The sequence below is a fragment of the Chelonia mydas genome, chromosome 1 (assembly GCF_015237465.2).
Source record: "Chelonia mydas isolate rCheMyd1 chromosome 1, rCheMyd1.pri.v2, whole genome shotgun sequence".
NCBI classification, from domain to species: Eukaryota; Metazoa; Chordata; order Testudines; family Cheloniidae; genus Chelonia; species Chelonia mydas.
Window position 1 is genome coordinate 149,629,144 of NC_057849.1, and position 6,529 is coordinate 149,635,672.

Here is a 6,529-nt window from a genome sequence, read left to right on the forward strand (position 1 = left end):
ACATTATGTCGCTCGGGAGGTGTGAATTAGCCACCCCCTGAGTGACATAACTTATGCTGATTTAAACGCTGGTGTGGACAGCGCCATGTTGGCGGGAGAGCTCCCCCGCCAACATAGCTACTGCTGCTCACAGGGGTTGGAGTAATTAAGCCGATGGGAGAGCTCTTTCCCGTTGGCTTAGAGCACCTCCACTAGGCAGCTTACAGTGGCACAGCTGCATCATAATCCCACCATTCAGGAGGTAGAGAGAGAAGGAAGGGAGGGAAACCAGAGAAGAGGAAGCACAGGGGTGGATGGAGGAGAAATGAAGAGAGGAATTTGGGAGAAGAGAATCACATCGGGAGTGTTAGTACATTTTGTAATAGCCGAAGTAGAGCTGCATCGTGCCATCCCTATTGCCACTACTTGAGCCTGTAGACTCATGGCTTTATCCTCCAGAGTGCAGGGGCTGAGTGCATAAGCACAAGGCAAAAAGTAATGAGCAGGACGGGGAGCACTGGAACTCAATTCTGCATTACTGAGCGCTCTCTTGTGTAGCCACCTAGTTACTTCTGCTTTGAAGAAGGAGGAAAGTCTAAGAGGAACACGTAGCTAAGTGTCGCATTTACATGCCGAGGATCTCAAACATCCCCATTCTCCATCCATGCTTACCAGTAAGCATGTGCTTAAAATTAAGCATGTGCTTAAGTGCTTTGCTGGGTCAGGGCAGTAGTGCTTATGTCTACGGGTAGCCTCTGCTCATACTTGCGTGGGAACACAACAGCCTTGCTCTCCTCCGCACTGCACAAGGACTTGCAAGATCAAGGCCTCAGTAGGTGAAGACCTCTTCCAAAGGAGCTGCCTTATTAAATGTTTCATCCTGGAGACCAGAAAGAGTTCATCGAGAGACTTGTGACTCTTTGTGGATGTCACCGTGGGCACTGGATGAAATATTTTGGCAAGTCTGTTAGGCCTGGGTCCATAAAGGGACTGAGGCACCCTGAAAATCACTGGAATCCACAAAGCCTGGATTAGACACCTACACTCCCTGTACAAAGCATGGGGGGAGAGAGGCACCAAAAAATGGGGAGCTGCCTAAGTCAGCCAGTGGGAGATGCTGAGGAGTGGGGTTTGTGTCCTATGTCCCCTCCTCACATGGCCTTAGGTGTGTATTTCTGCTAGGAACCATTTCCTGAAGGCAGGGGCCTTAGGGGCTTATTTTTGTAAGAAACACCAGAAGAGGAGGTGGTGGGTGGCATTGTTCCAATATGGATCAATAAAGTCCATTTCTACACTGTGAGCTCAGGGGGTGATTCCCCGGCCTGCGCTATCTCTCACTGAGCTAGAGGGAGTTTAAATAGTAGAGTAGTCACAGTAGCATGGGTAGCAGCAGTGAGCTTAACTATGCCGAGCACTGATTTGCCTGAAACCAGAGGGTACCGTTGCTGTAACAAGCGGCCTCATAACGTGTTGTCTGCAATTTAAAATCCACAAACTAATCAAAGCACCCTTGAGATCTATTACTAAGAGAGAAAAGAGCTCTTTCACTTTATTGGCTGATTCAGCTTCTGTAGGTTCCCTGTAGTTGTATCGACCTGTGTATTGACCTGACTGTACCATCTTTAGTCCATATTCCAGATCACTATATGATGGGGATAAATTGCATCAGGGCAGCCAGAAAGTGCAACCTTCCTCCATGAATGATAATTATACCTCATTCTTGTAAACCAGTGGCAGAGGCAGGAATAGAATCCAAGTCTCTTGAGACCTAGGCCAGCGCTCTGTCCACTGGGCCGCACTACCTCTCTCGTGAACAGTGTAAGTTGTTAGGTTGTCAGAAAATAAGAATCTATTTTACCTCCAAAGTAAGGTAAGACTTGAAGAGGAAAAATAAAAATGATGACAGTTTATGTATTTAGGATTTTTTGACCAAGGCAATAGCACTTGACTAAGGACTAGGTTTGCAGTGGTCATATAAGCTGATGAACTTTAGGCAGAATAGACAAAAAAAGTTTTGACCTTTTCTTTAAAATTCTTTTGGGGCTTTTGCTCAGCCTTCAGCTAACACAAGCACAACCTGACTGCAAAACCCAGCATGTTTGTTTCAGGCAAACATCAACATGCTTTTCTGCTAGTTGTCGACAGGTATGTGTAGCGAGTCACCCCAGTACTATCTCAGGTACAGATTCAGTTTGTCACCTCCACAATGCATGAGGTTGTCATTAGAGTAGGGTCACACTAAGGATCTCAGTTCATAATCTGGCCCGAGTCTTCAATCTTTACCACAATACAGTAAGTGTTATCAGATCCCTCCTTCACTTTGCACTCCACCCACCCACGAGCTCGGGATGTGTCCATTTTACAGCTTTTCAAAGGGAGGCATATTGGGTACAGTGATCTAGAATTCCAGATTCCGTGGATTATTTTTCAAACTGTAATCACCCCTCTGGTGTTTTAAAATACTGAGCACACTGCCGTCCCCTGGGATCAACCAAATTTTAACTAGGCAACAGTAATTGTAGCTGACCATTTATGAGCACAGTTTTGAAGAGGAAAACCAACTATTAACAATATTGTCTGATAATGAAGAGGAACGGTTTCAGTTGCTCACAATGTAGGACTGTTGTATGGCTAGAAATGCATCATTTGTACATTTTCCCCTATTTATTCCCTGAATGCTGATTGCTTGTGGCTGTCCCATTCACATGGGCACTATGAGTCCGATTCGCGTCTACTCTAAGGTCCATTTACACCGCTCTGGCAATATAAAGGAGCCTTAGGGTTTGTGTACATAGTAAAGGCTGTGCATAGGCTAGCCTATCCAAACCAGCTTGAATCCAGCTAGCATAGTGACGCAGTGAAGAGAGTGTAACACAGCACAGGCTATAAAATGGCCGAGCAAGCCAAGTGTATACCCAGGGCCCATCCTGGTCTTGTCTTCACTGCTATTGCTACCCATGCTAGCTGGACTCAAGCTAGCTTAGGTAGGCTAGCTCAGGCATAGCTTTTCCTCTGTAGACATACCCTAGTGGATGGCTTTAGAACCCCTTAGAGTTCCAGAGAGATGTAAAGGAGCCTTTGTGTTAATGAGTTTCAGGTTCTGTATAGCTATTTTCTAGTAACTATAAATTAGGGATTTGGCAGGCCCCTCTGCATCACTTACTTTCTACATAGGCATTATGGGAAACAAGGGGAGAGGCAGATGATCAGGAATTACAAATGATGGCAATAATCACAGTGAATAGTTTGCAAGGAATACATGTGTTCAGATGAACAATTCAAAACAGCCAAATAAATAAAAATCAGACTGTTTGTGGATAATCCATGAACAGAAAATGGGGCTGAATTTGACAGATAAATTGTTTGCTGTGAATATTTTGCTCAACTCTTGTCAGGATTTTGACTTTGCAGAGCCTTGAAGGGCATCTTTCTGAAAGGTAGCACCTCCAGCAGCACAGGGCCTCTTGGTCCCAGACCGGGACATTGGCTGAGTTCTGACGCAGAGAGAAGAGTGCTGTCTGATGTGTCATAAACACCACTTCCTGCTATAGCTAGGTGTTTCTTGGAGGTATCCCATCCAAGTATTAATGAGGCCTGATCCTTCTTAACTTCACCCAGGGCGTGGCTACACTTGCGAGTTAGAGCTCATTAAAGCAGGCCCAGGCACTCTAACTCATGACGCGACCACACTGGCAAGGCACGAAGAGCACCCGGACTCCACAGCTGGAGCGCTCCTGGTACTCCAGCTCGGCAAGAAACATAATGCTTGCGGCGCCCCTGCTGGAGCACAGCAATGCCAATGTGGACGCCCTGGTCTATTAATGCGCTGTAATCGGCCTCCAGAGGTGTCCCACAATGCCTGTTCTAGCCACTCTGGTCATCACTTTGAACTCTACTGTCCTGCCCTCAGGTGACCAACCATCAGACCAGCCCTATAAATTCTCTGGGAATTTTGAAAATCCCCTTCCTGTTTGCTCAGCCAGGCGTGGAGTGCTCTCAGCGAATCTCTCCAGGTGACCATGCCTCCACGCACCAGGCGACCCCCAGTATGGAGCAATGGCGAGGTGCTGGACCTCATCAGTGTTTGTGGGGGAGGAAGCTGTCCAGTCCCAGCTGCGCTCCAGCCGTAGGAATTACGATACCTTCGGGCAGATATCAAGGGACGTGATGGAAAGGGGCCATGACCGGGACACTCTGCAGTGCAGGGTTAAAGTGAAGGAGCTGCGGAATGCCTACCACAAAGCCCGCAAGGCAAACCGCCACTCTGGTGCTGCCCCCGTGACCACCCATTTCTACAAAGAGCTGGATGCAATACTTGGAGGCGACCCCACCTCCTCTCTGAGTACCATCATGGACACTTCAGAGCCCAGTTCAACAAGGCAGGAGGAGGAGGAAAGTGGGAGCGAGGGTGCTGAGGAGGAGGGAGACAGCCTGGCATCCCTAGATGCATGCAACCAGGAGCTGTTCTCAAGCCAGGAGGAAGGTAGCCAATCGCAGCGGCCGGTGCTTGTGGAAGAATAAACACCAGAGGAGGTTCCAGGTAAGCAGCTTTTATTTTGGGAAGGAAGTTGTTCAGTGCGGGCTCTTGGCGCGACGAAGGTTAGGGCTGCATGCATTCTTAGGTGCGGAATAGGGCATTGATGTGCTCTCTCACATCGCGTTAATCAGCCTCAGTGATCTCTTCAAAGGTCTCATGCAGAAGCTGGGCAATCCACTTGCACAGGTTCCTTGGCAGAGCTACTGTGCTCCTTGTTCCAGTCAGGCTAACATGTCCATGCCACTGTGCCATGACGGGCAGGGGGACCATTGCTGCACACAGGCAAACTGCATATGGGCCAGGGCGGAAGCTGCATTATAGTAGAAGTCCCTCCCTTGCTTCCCAGATCACCCTCAGCAGTGAGATATCTTTCAGGACAAATTCTTGTGGAAAATGTGGGGACAGTGTTCAGTACAGGGGCCCCCTGCAGCTGTTGGCTCTCCCCAAGGCACAGAACCCCAGAGGACAGTACAGCCGTGAAACAATCAATCCCCCTTGCCTCTGTGCTTACTCACCACTTTGGGGCTCCTGTGGGTTATGTGTGCTCACTTTGGGATGGGCAATTTCTGCTATTGTGTAGACTGTGCTTGCCCTTAAGTATGGGGGAATCATTGCTCTGTCTGGTGTGAACAATGCTGCCTCTGTTAAGTGCTGCATTTTGGCTTTACAAATGCAACCTTGAGATCCCAGCTGTCCTTGTTATCAACGGCTGAAATACTCCAAAGAATCAGGAAGCAGTCACGTAGAAGCAAAGAGGACATGCTGCATGAAGTCATGCAGCAGTCCCTTAATGAAAATCAAAAAGTGCAGGAGTGGCAGGAGAGTGAAAGGAGGGTCTGTCAGCAGAATGCGGATCGCCAGCACCAAAGCGCGGAGCGGCTGCTAAGCATCATGGAGCACCAAGTGGACTCAATCCAGGTGCTTGTAGCAATGCAGGCAGAGCAGATCTGTGCCCCCCCGCGCAGCCCTTGTCCCAAAACTCTTTCCCTTGTGCCCCCATGTCACCTCCAACCCACTTTCCCCAACATCCGTGTTCTTATTGCCACCAGCTGCCTCCAACACCTGTAGCTTCACCACCCAGCCCTGAAAACTACGACCCTTACCCACTGCACTCAACCCCCATCACCATGCAGTATAGCCAGCCTGAAGTGCAGCACTCATTGCACAGCACTCCAGACGGGAAGGCTGAGTATGATAACAGGACACGCAAATCGGTGATTGTACTGTTCCCCACCCCACCCCCCTTGCCCTTTCTGTTTCCCAAGCAGTTGTGTTTCTTTTCAATAAATGAATTTTCTTTTCAATAAATGGATTTTTTGGCTTTGAAAACATTCTTTATTATTGCATTAAGTAAAAGATACCTTAGCCCAGGAAAGCAACAGGCACTGCAATCAGTGGATCATACGCAGCAAACACAGGTTCCTACTAACATTGGAACCACTGCACTTCACTCCCGTGCAGGGCACCAAACATTACTGGTGGCTTTCAGCCTCAAATTGCTCCCTCAAGGCATCCCTAATCCTTGCAGCCCCACGCTGGACACCTCTAATCATAAGCGCCAACTTCTCCTTGCGCCGGCAGATGCTCAACCCACCCCACCCCCGGCCCACCCAGACTCCAGTCCTGCCCCGCCCTCATTCCAACCCCTTCCCCAAAGTCCCCTCCCCAACTCTGCCCCCTCTCTGCCCCCATTGGACCCCTTTCCCAAATCCCCACCCCAGCCCTGCCACTTCCCCACCTCCTCCCCTGAGCATGCCACATTCCTGCTCCTCCCCACTCCCTCCCACAGCTTGTTCTGCCATGAAACAGCTGTTTTGCAGCATCAAGCGCTGGGAGGAGAAGCGGGGAGGCTGCACACTCAGGGGAGGAGGCGGAAGAGGAGGTGAGCTGGGGTGGGGGGGCGGGGCATTGCTGGTGGGTGCAGAGCACCCACCAATTTTTCCCCATGGGTGCTCCAGCCCCGGAGCGCCCATGTAGTCGGCACCTATGCCTCTTATAGCTCTGGTCTCTGGC